A 12,221-nucleotide genomic window follows, 5' to 3' on the forward strand; every position below is an offset into this window, starting at 1 on the left:
TGGGGTGCGTTCACCATTACGCTATCCCCACAGCGGCTTCTCTCTCGACTTTAAAGCGGGGGTTTATATTTACAAGAGCTCTGAGGCCGGTCAACTAGCGCCGCCCCTCGACTACCGCGGGAGACGTAGAACGTCTTCTTTCCCAGCGGCCGCCACGTAGAACGTGGTCGGAGGTCGGGGTTAGCAATTGGCATATCCGAACTGCTGGAGCCAGTGCCTCGTAATGTATGTAGCAGAACAGAGAGATACGGGACGAGGGACTCGGTAAAGATACATATCAAGGTTGCAGTCGTCATTGCCAGTGCTATTCGGCTTTTTTTTCGAAATATATAATAGGGCCGAATGACGTGTGCTTGTCACGTTTCTTTGATTCATTGATAAATAAGCGAAAATATAAGTCGAGAAAAAATCCGCCGTTTTCCGGGAGCGGGACTCGAACCCACATCTCCTTGATATGTATCTTTACCGAGTCCCTCGTCCCGTATCTCTCTGTTCTGCTACATGCATTACGAGGCACTGGCTCCAGCAGTTCGGATATGCCAATTGCTAACCCCGACCTCCGACCACGTTCTACGTGGCGGCCGCTGGGAAAGAAGACGTTCTACGTCTCCCGCGGTGGTCGAGGGGCGGCGCTAGTTGACCGGCCTCAGAGCTCTTGTAAATATAAACCCCCGCTTTAAAGTCGAGAGAGAAGCCGCTGTGGGGATAGCGTAATGGTGAACGCACCGCACCGGTTATGCGGAGATGTGGGTTCGAGTCCCGCTCCCGGAAAACGACGGATTTTTTCTCGACTTATATTTTCGCTTATTTATCAATGAATCAAAGAAACGTGACAAGCACACGTCATTCGGCCCTATTATATATTTCGAAAAAAAAAGCCGAATAGCACTGGCAATGACGACTGCAACCTTGATATGTATCTTTACCGAGTCCCTCGTCCCGTATCTCTCTGTTCTGCTACATGCATTACGAGGCACTGGCTCCAGCAGTTCGGATATGCCAATTGCTAACCCCGACCTCCGACCACGTTCTACGTGGCGGCCGCTGGGAAAGAAGACGTTCTACGTCTCCCGCGGTAGTCGAGGGGCGGCGCTAGTTGACCGGCCTCAGAGCTCTTGCCCCCCCCCCCCCCCCCCCCGGCTTTAACGTCGAGAGAGAAGCCGCTGTGGGTATAGCGTAATGGTGAACGCACCGCACCGGTTATGCGGAGATGTGGGTTCGAGTCCCGCTCCCGGAAAACGGCGGATTTTTTCTCGACTTATATTTTCGCTTATTTATCAATGAATCAAAGAAACGTGACAAGCACACGTCATTCGGCCCTATTATATATTTCGAAAAAAAGCCGAATAGCACTGGCAATGACGACTGCAACCTTGATATATATATATATATATATATATATATATATATATATATATATATATATATACACATATATATACAACTGAATTTTCGCTTCCGGTTTCACTTCATGACACTTTCATACATGAAACTGAAGCCTGCCTGGCCGTAACCGTTTTCTTCATTCGAAGAGGCAGATGTTGATTATATTGAGAAGACATGACACAACAGTATCTTTTCACTTCGTGCTAAGAAAACCGACGGAATCGTTTAAATTAAAAAAAAATTCCACTATAAAGGCGCCTTTGTGCGGCTTAGCAGCCGACATCCTTCCCACAATAATATAATTCCGCAATCTGAAGAAGTGAACGTTTCCGCGAGGACTCCAAGGCTTCGATTAGAAGCAAGAGAAAGCACCTACGGACCAAATGTTCCTGTCTAAAGGTCTTTTCAACGCCAGCAGTATACGTGTTTTTCTTTTCCTTTAATTCGGCTTTCCGGCCATCCAATGAATCGTTGTGAATGAGTCGGTGTAAGGTTGTTCGTGATGCACGGTCATGCAGCGAATCCAAGTGCTGTACTTCACGGGGCGAGATTCACCAGTGTGCGAAAAGCAATGGCGGAGTGGGAGGGGCACGACAAGACCGAAAGCCATTTCTGTACGCTCCTTCGCCTGTGTGTGTCTATTTTGGCGGCAAGACTCATTGAGTTATACCGCAGCTGCAGTCATTAGTCTCCTTTAAGGTATATGGCGCTGAGGCCCAAATGAAGACCGCCTTTCACTGCTCCACATGTTCCCGCTTTATTCCCGGAAGGCATTGGGGCTCCCGCTGAAAGCAGGCTTTCTTTTACCGTTTGCCGGATGTGTCCTCCAATCTTTGTAATTTTGTCTTTCTATCCTTTCTGAGCGTATTTTCGGTACCGTATGCCAATAGAAAATAAGGTACGACCCAATATAGATCATTCTTTCGGCCGTACCTCTCTTGGCTGGATGCCCTCATGGGGGCCATCACGTCGCTTTCACGGGGCCTGAATTTCCGCACTATCTTTTCTCCATCTACACGACTTGGATTTGCACTTCGGTCCATATCATGAAAGTGCAGTGCGAAAGACGCAAGCGGGCACACCCCCTATAGTTGAATGCATTACACTAGCCGAGATAACGAAAACGTAAGCGGGATATAAGAGGAGGGATAGTGTCTGTCTGTGCGTGTTTCAGCTCGCGCTCCCGAAATAGCGGCAGATGATTATCTCCCGAACGTCTCAGCCCGCTGGGACCCCGCTGAGTAATTATCTTCCTGAATGCGGTCAATGTTTGCCCCAGAAACAGTACTAGCATTGTTATTGCCATTGGAAGCCTTTCTTGGCTTTGAACGCCTGCCTGTTTGCAATATCTGGCGGTGGATTATGCAAACCGCGGGTGTTGTCATACATCTAACATTTCGCCTTGCAGGTAATAAATATCGCTATGAATTTGTTGATAACATTGTATTAACCTTTTACACGAAACATCAAAGCCCCTTTCTTAAGGAAATTAAAGATAGTTTAAACCTGATGCTTCTTCCCACAAAACCTGAGTCACAGTACACTATTCGGACTGCTTGACTTTTTTCGGCTAGGTGGAATCGGATAGGCGTCGGCTGTATAGCGCGTAAAAGAAACGTTCGGAATCGACCACGGGAAGTGTTTTTGTCTCTAAACGCCTGATGCACCGTAGCTTATCATCATCATCGTTTTATGAAAGCCATTGTGCAACGTTGGATTTCTGCGTTTCCACTTTCGACGCCATCAGTGAGCAAAAGGAAGTTTTGGGTAAATTGGGAGTTTTACACGCCAAAAGCTGCACCTAGACGATGAGGCGCGCAGTAGTGAAAGGCTTTGGATTTTTTTTTGACCCCCTGTAAAACCGTAAACGATAGCTTTAGAAAGCGCGACGTAGTTTTAGTGATAACGTAAATGATTTGGACGCACGGAATGTATTTCGGAATATTTACCATTGAGAAAAAAACACTTTTATTGAAGCAGTTCCGTACCGCACACATCGCCAAACCTGAGGGTAATATCTCTTTATTGAAAACTTCCTGTGCTGCCACGAATAACGTGCTAGTGTGGAATTTAGCATTTCGGTGATTTTTATCTGCGTATCATTTCAATCAGCGTTGTAAAACACCGACAGCCAAATGCTGGCGAGGTGTTAATTTCTATCCTAATTTTTTTCTTGTGGTTGAGCCAGCGATGCAAGTCGTCCAAGATTGTTATCTTCATCCAGCTTTCCTATGATTTCACAACCAAGGCTGGAGGGTCGGCATTCTGCTGTCTACTTAGCAGTACTTTTGATTTCTTCTTAGTTGTATTGAGGCTCTGGAATGAGCTTTCCGAGTAAAGATTCTGAAGCATTTCTTGGGAATGCTAAGTGCCTCACATGTTCGTAGTTCATGCTCATTCGTGACTTAAAACTAGCCACCCAAATCTCCGTCTAGACAGTGTATAAATACTTTTGTAGATATACACCCCGGGGGGTATTATGGTACTCTACTAACGAAGATTACCCTACCCGTACGTCCTTTATCTAGGCCCTCTACGAGCCCTACGGGCTGTCGTCTGTTCTCTGGTCTCTTATTTACTTCATTACTGGGGCTGCTTATTCAGTCTAATTATTTTTTATGATACATATAGCCCTGTAAAGAGGTTAGTATACTCGAGGGATGTTCCAGACACCTTTTTTTAGTTAGGAAACGCTTTGCGTTGTTGAGTAGACATATCTGAATATATTGTATTCCCTCAATTGCTGTACACCTGAAGTTCGGATGAAGCAGCGTCTATTGTATTGCCGAGAACCTTCTACGTGGTAGAGGGTAGGCTGATGGATTTGATTTGCATTTTTTGTAGGTCTGCATCGCACCTTTTTATTGAATTCCAAATTTATATCATTTTTGCTATTAGGTGGCATTGTAATCTTCGACTCATGCTGAAAACGAGTTTTCTGGCTTTCCTAGTGCAAAATCTGTAAATGTAAATATTCGTGGTGCATCGCCTCGGGCAGCTTTCTTTCGCAATATTGGTGGCGAAGGTTTTACCTCACTTTTAGTAACAGTGAGGCCTCGCAAATCACGGCAGTGGTTCCAGTGCCCCTTTCTGCCCTACGTGTGCTGGCGTTAACTTCCACGTGGAACGTTTCCGCTACTTTCAGTTTGCCACTTCTGTTGTCGTGAGCAGCTTCATTTCGAAGAAGCTAGAGTCGGTGTCTGTTAAAAGCAAACTTCCCCGTTGCCTTAGACCGTCTCTGATTTTGAATGTTTTCCAGTCTTTGGGAGGCTGTAGGCACAAATATTACTAACTTTTCTTTGAGTTTTTTTGGTAAGGCCGCCAGTTCAATGATGTTCATTCTCATGAGTTTGATTTCATGCTTCTCCCAAAAAGCTCTCTTCTTATTTTAGATATATCGGGCGTTCGTATTAAACGTTCCCTTGGTCCTACATCCCTGCTGATTTTTGCCTGCCGCAATTAGGTTGTCGTGTAGTTTGTCTACGCTTTTTTTGAATAAGTTCTAACTCCGTATTCTCAACTCCGGTGGAATGTCTTGTGTTGGCTTGAAGTTCAGTTTTCTCAGACATGTCATAGCTGTCGGAATGCAACTATTCATCGTGTGGTGATGTCTGCACTTGGCCTTTGCCTTGCACGTAATAGTCTGCAGAACACCTAGCTTGACTCTTATAATACAACCAATTAGTTTTGCAGCGAAGTTGACTAAACCTATGGGAAATGTCCTTCCGTGCCAAGAAGGGACACCGGCAGGATCTTATGCGCATGTGCAAAAAAAAAGAACGTGTTAGAGAGTGTTCGGAGAGGAAAGAAATATCTCTTTCAGCTCAGAGTAAGACGTGTTGCTGGCGCCCGTACACTCTCGCAGCGTCATCGTGGCGTGAACGAGCTTCAAGTGTGAGAGAGCGGGGGCAAGAGGAAGGTTGTGTCCTTTCGTAGAGTTTCGTTTCACGTAGCCCATACTTTGGGGAGAGCGCATGCGCCATGTGTGTGGGAGAGAAGGGAGCGCGAACGTCGCAAACAAAGAAACGCTCCGCGAGTGGAACCGGGAGTCCCCCCGCCGCCCCTGTGGTAAGCGTGAACGTCGGGCCGAGCCATCATCCGTTCACTGAGGTGGCTTTCGAAGCCTCATAGGACCACGTAAATAAAAGCTACGATAAAGTTACGGAAAGCGCCCCCGTACATTGATTGTTCGGCATAAAGGAGCGCGTCTCAGTGACAAAATTAGAACGCAGTTCAGAAACAGTTTATTGCGCACTCAAGACAAAACTTAAGCTGAGCTGAATGGCGGGCTCTCTTAAACTCTGCTGGTGAATCATCAATCTCCACATAGTACAATATTCCATCATTTTTAACAGCGAAGGTGTGTGAGCTTTTAGTTCCTCGTGGAGCATTACGAGAAAACTGTCATCATTGAGTAAGCAGAAGGAGTGAAAATTCAGGGCCAAGAAGTGTGGGGCGAAGTTGCGAGGAGGCAAGGTGCCCAGGAGAACAGCGTTGGTGGGGCGCACCTTAAGAGAAATGCGGTTAGCCCTTTGGCACCCAAACTTTTAATTTTTTTGCTTAAAATCACGAAAACAACTTTGTGATCTGAAAGGACTCCACACATCATAAATACGAATGCACAAAATATTAGGTTCATTATGGCGCACAAAAACATGTGTAACTGCCAAGCAACCCCGTGACCTTCTTGCCCCATATATCAATTAAACTACAATGCTACCTTGGTCACCATGGTTTATGGTACTAGTGGACACCATAAAAGTAACGATTGCTATCATATCTGATAACAGCAAAATTACACAATTTCTTTTACCTGTCACGAGCCAATCAAGTGAATCAATTCGAGCCGACAAGCATAAACAAGTATGGTTTTCGATCAGGTAGGATTAGGTGCTGCCCTCTCTTTCTCACTTTTTGAAGACACGAGTGCCTTCGTCTGTGAACGTTTGGCGTTAAATGCCCAAAACCCCACAAATCCCGGAAGAAACAAAGGTTATTTTGGTTGTTACCTAACACTGGGCATCAAATGGTTACTGAGGTCCTGGAAATCGAACCAGGGACTGTTACGCTGGGAAATAGGCAACCTAACCACTCGGCCACTCCGAAAGACAGAGGGGTGAGGTGTCAGTTGGGGTGGGTAGTAATAATATGTCCACCAAATTGCAACAAAAAAGAGGTTGTGTTGTCACAATGCCTACAACAAAGAAAAAAAAGTCAGATAGGAAGTTTTACAAGTATTAGAGCCAAATTGGGCACTTTTTAGGCTATAAAAAGAATAAATACACCTAACAACGAATTCGGCCGCCCATAACGTGCAAAAACCATTCCATCTAGCCTTGTCAGGCCGCCTCATTGCGAGACGGAATACAAATGCACACATGGGTTTGATATAAAAGAATGAAAAAAAGTACTAACCTAACCACCTGTATTAAGTACAACGGAAGACAATTAAAAGACCGCTGCCGCATGAAACAGAACGAGACGAACCAGGGGAAGGAGCGTCTCCCGTGGGCGGAATCTAACCTGGGTCCCTGGTGTTATGAAACCGGCTTCTATGCGACTGCGTTTGTGCATGATCTGTCGCGTGCTGTTCTCTTCGCCAGTTCCCGTGCGTTTGCGCCTGAAGTGGGGAGCAAGCACAGAAGCCGGATCTGCGCTACAGACGCCGAGTTCGCGAAGCCGGTTGCCCCCGGTTCTAGCGCGGGCTAACGCGGCCCACTTTGGGATACATTTGAAAGCCTGCGGACAAAACGATCCTGGTTTGCCATTCATGAAGAACTTTCAGCGGGAAGTTCGGATAGCCATGCGAGGTGCAACAGCTGGGTATTAGACGATGGGAGAGGGGCTGCCAGCTCTGCTGTTTTTCCACCTTGCCGCACTAGTTTATGTTGCGCCATTTTTTATCTCTATCTAACATATACCTTCAATGGCCGCTATTAGACAGCTAGGTAAGCTATTCGGTACCCGTGAGGACCATTTTACGCACGTTTTTTCGGTTTTCAGCTCTCTGTCGATGAAAGATGAGTCTTACACAAGTTTCAGATGATTATGTTTCTTGTGACAAACTTGTTCTATATTGATGAGATATATCAAGTTGGGAGACCTCCGGTATTGTGTTACAGCACGATGGCCCATTTTGCAGCACATCGACAGGACCTCTCGCTAAGCGCTTTTATGCAGCTTTTATGCAACCCTACCTCTCGTAATTGCCGGTCTAACTACGGGCTGTACAAAGCTAGATGGTAGGTAATTTATTGCTAGTTTTTCCAGAACATTCGCCTAGGTGTCCTAAATTTTTTTTGCTGATACAGCGAATGCTATTTGCTATTTTATGGAGGCAGCAGGGGGTTAATATGAGAGGTACCTAATCTTCTTCGCCTAAGTCGACGCTCGGACTCTGTGCATCGATTCCGCCGAATGAGAGCACTTAATCTCCGTTCGCTCTTTCCCCAACGAGAGGGCTGAACGTAATTGGAGACGAGGAAAGCACGCAGTAGGCGGGATCCCGTTCTCACGGCCTGGCGACTTAAAAGGCCAGTTGGAGAGTTCCTCGTTTTTAAACCTCTTGGTTCGATGCGATTAGTACATGTAATCAAGACGTTCTTGTGGAGATTGGGTAGTTAGTGCTGGGCGGGTTGGTTAATTACGTTAACGCGTTAACTACTGCTAGACCCAGATGCTAATTGCTACGTGGAAACGGATTCAATGGTCGTTACGGTGGACTCAGCACGAGAGGTTTTATCGGGATGGTTTTGCACGATTACATTGTATTTCATTGTTTAATCAATGCGCCGCGCTCCTTCTCAAAACACTTAAAGCGCGAAATAATTTGCGAGTATGTAAATTTATACTCAACGATAAACTAGTTTTGTTTAATTTGATAAATTTTTTGTAACTCTTGTGTTTTGTTCGACCATTGCTATGCCTAATTTTCTTTGAAATACAGTTTTCAACCTGCTATCATCTACTCTCCTTATTGGATGTCTGCCTGGTGGTGAATACAGCTTTACGTAGTGTGCAGACTTAGCCCAGAATGTATTTTAGACTTTACATAAACCTGCCCATAAGAATACGGCGCCACAAAGACAATTCTTTATTGTCGCTCTGCCTAATCTGACTCTAAAAGCCAATTAGAACACCCTATCGGGAAGGTGGCAATGCTTTGGTACAACTGAGAAATAGGGCCTCTGGACCCGGCGGCCACAAATAGCCGGCACTCTCTTGCATTGCCATTGCCATAGGAGAACATGTATAAAACAACTAGCAGTTGGCCATCATGAACTTCGTTGGTGATCCCGACAGCATAGCCGAGGTCGACATTGCATGTCGCACGCACAACAAGGAAGTCGGTCCTTTCGGCAATCGTGTTACCTTGCATAAACATTTTAGAAGCGCTTGCCCGGTAAAGAAAAATATTTATGTGAACGTTAATCTGAGGGTAAACCTGCCACCTTAGTGGCGAGGCAGCCTGTTTCAAAAGTTTACTCACTAAGGTAGGTGTGTTTTCTTTATTAGCATGCGCTAAGAATGATTTCCCAGACATATTTGGTTTGACATTTGAACACACGTACGTTGGTTTTTTCTCTAATAAAATCGGCGAAAATTGTAATCTACCAAGAAAGAAAATTGTAATCTACCAATATAGGCCTCCTTGCTTTTAAACTTGCCCCGCTAAGGAACAACTACTTGTGAGATCAACAATGCTATGCTCAGAGGCCTATCATCCCGCTGTTCTTCCCTTCGAGAAGAACTACGGGATGCACTTAGAAGGATGCACTTCGAAGAAAGCAAGAGCTCAAGGAGCGGCTCTTAAACAATGCGTGCTTGTATCGCAGAAAAAAAAATTAACGTTCTATGCAAGAAAATTGGATGCCAAGTTACGTAGTGGCTTCGTGGTTATTTATTCGATTGTAAGGTTAATGTTTGGAAGTTAAATGCCCCAGCCCCAATATCAGCTACGCCCTCTGCTAAATCCTTGTTTACTCGAACTTTTATTTTTTTCTACATGTGGAATGAAAATAATGGAAGTTTTTTTTTAGAAGTCCCGGACGTTATTCTTGTTTGAAACGGACAAAGCACAAAGTAAAATATTTGTCAAAATAGACGCATCTAAAAAATGAAATCTGCTATTATTCCTCAAATATGATTTACAAGGGTTCAGATTCTTAGCACATGCGCAGAAAACAGACACGTGGTATATGTCCGTACACTCTTTCATGCTCTATGATATTTTCAAAATTATTGCGAAGCGAGATAAGACACATTTGCAACTGACGTTCTGCAGTTTTTGAAACACAACGCGCACTCTCCCTTTCTAAAGTGTTTTGTTTCAAGTTTTAGGCGAGAAGCAATGCAGTGATAAAAATAAGCAGGCAAAATGCCCGTACAATATATTTCTGATCAGATATACTGCAAAAAGAAAAAACGGAATGGGACCTCACAGCAAAGATTGTCTGTTACAGTTCTGCTTATAAAAAGCCATTGCCAGAAGTTTAAAACGGGCTGAATCAACAAATTTCTTAACGGAGGGAACTCTCCGTTTCAATTCGAATAAAGTGCCATCCGGAGAACACTCAAAATTACTGGCGTACCGACTTGTGCCACTGAGCCGTATGTGTGGGACAAACTACATTTTCCGCATTGTTCCCACTCCTTATGTGTCCGTCCCGTATGTAATACCCCTAGGGAGGTTTTTAAGTAAATAAAGAGATGTGATGATGTCCTAAGATCCAACGATAGGTGTCATGATCCCAGGATTTAATATCCGGGATTTACCGCAAAGGGGTTGCACCTTCGCATTCTCTGTACCAGCCACTCGAGGGGACTTTTCCTGCGTTTTTTCACGGCGTCTTGAAATGCCTCGGGATGATGTCGTCACATAGAACTGGCAGACTTTCTTTTCTTTATTATGTTTGTTGTGCGCTAACGCGTACGTTTGTCTTATATTCCGCTCTCACGCATCCGCCGTTGCTCGGCAAACAGAGACGGGTGACGGCTTCCGAATTGGTGGGCGTGTTGTCATGGCAAGGGGGGATGAGCAAAGAACAGGGAGAGAAGGGGAGCGTACGACGGGGAAGGAAGTTGGCAATGGGAGGAAGAGCGCCGTACTTGAGCATAGGAAGAAAGGGGGTTGTGATGGCCAGCAAAAAAGCAGCGACAAATGCTGGTGTGCACAAGGCAAAGCTCATTAAGTTGGAGGCTGTTTCTTGATAAGTGGTGGAGACTTTGATGTACGACTTCATTTTTCTTGTGACTAACTTACTTTTTGTGCCTTGTAAAAGTGCGCACTCCATGTTTCTTTCTGGTTGCATCCTTGCCTGTACGTTTGGCCGTCATGTAGTTCTCGAACTAAGTCTTTTTTTATTTGTTTTGCTGATTTTGGGAAATTCCCTAGACGGTTCCCGAAAACGGCTACAATATTATTTTGCTGAAACCATTCGGGGTAAAAATTTTAATGGAGGTCGCCAACTATGTTTCTGTGAAAGGAGTACTGACACAATCGTTTTGGTTGTTTTTTTTCGCTGACGAGTGCTTACGAGCCCAGCAATTATAGTAATATACATTAGGTGGTCGATCGCAGCGAAAATAATTATTTACCGCCTCGTTTATTTGAGTCAGTTTTGTTTTCCGCTAAACGAACGCCGAGGCGGCCGCCATGATAGGAGGGCGCTCGTGACGTCTTCGTTCTTGTCGCACTACTGCCGGTGCGGACAATTTCGCGCGCCCAGGCAGGCTGTGGTCTACACCAACTCCACGCACCTGGCAGCATGACGTCAGTCCCAAAGCCGTGATGTCTATCCACGGTGGAACAACCCGCGTCAACTACAGCCAGCGTGTTGGCCGTGTCACGGGAGCCGTCACGTCGGCAGTTTAGGGCCACTAGGAGTAGATGGCGCATGCTGATGCAGATTGCGAAAGGGTATCTCTTGTAAGCTTTCTCATGCGCGCAAAGAAAACAAAATGAATATAAAAATGTTACACTGAACAATTACGTTTAAACGTGCGGGGAGATATCTCTATACACAAAGAAAGCCTTTTACGTAGTTATCACAGATTTGAAATTTATGTCAGTACTCCTTTACGAAAAATATCACACATATAGGTCAATCTATCTAAAGTGGGTTCGGTTTGTTCGTTTATTAATATTTCCAGACTCGCTGCCGTTCCAGAAGAAATTTTCAGTGCGGTGGGAATGCAATACCTATTTGCAGACAACTGGCGGCCGCTTTGCTTCGTAAGCCGCCGTGTACCGCACCGCCTTCTTTGCACCAGCAGAAAAATTTGCGAAGTAAGCCGCCACATTTCTGCGTAAAAGAAATAGAAAAATATATCGCATTGTATTTAAAATAAGTAAATTTTAGCATGAGAAGGCAGGGTCAAGCTGGCTCCTCATCGCATGTAGAAACCCGAAAGAATGAATTTTGAGCCTGAAGCCGCTATCATTACGGCCGCAATATAGACTTCTGTTTGTTTTCTTTGTTCTTGGTGATGACTACAAAGCCTGTAAGGCGTTCAGAACTTGGAAATACGCTACGACCAGCGACGGTAGCTTAACGCACAGCAGCAATACGTGGTTTAATCTTGTCGAAATTACACGCTTTGAAGTGCCGTCATTTAGCTGGTTTCCGTGTAAAGTGACTGCGAAAGGCATGATGAACAGTTGTTTATTTCTGTGAGGGACCCGGAGCAGCGGCGGAGAAGGAGCGACCAGTCTTGTTTTCTTTTCAATCTCGGCTCCAACAAACGTTTTTAAGGCGAAAGCCGGAAATGTTTAGGCTTCAAGCCGGAACGTTGGGAGGGAAGCGTGAGGCTGTGTTGGCGCGCAGAAACGGAAA

General features: G+C 45.2%; 1 protein-coding gene across 1 annotated transcript in view; it reads left to right on the top strand.

Moving 5' to 3' along the window:
* LOC144175111 (putative G-protein coupled receptor No18) overlaps positions 1 to 12,221 on the top strand; it is a 132,254-nt gene that overhangs the window by 49,949 nt on the left and 70,084 nt on the right. The window lies entirely within an intron of this gene.

The sequence above is a fragment of the Haemaphysalis longicornis genome, unplaced genomic scaffold (genome assembly GCF_048455015.1).
Source record: "Haemaphysalis longicornis isolate Haplotype H1 unplaced genomic scaffold, Haemaphysalis longicornis Haplotype H1 scaffold_3, whole genome shotgun sequence".
Taxonomy (NCBI): domain Eukaryota; kingdom Metazoa; phylum Arthropoda; class Arachnida; order Ixodida; family Ixodidae; genus Haemaphysalis; species Haemaphysalis longicornis.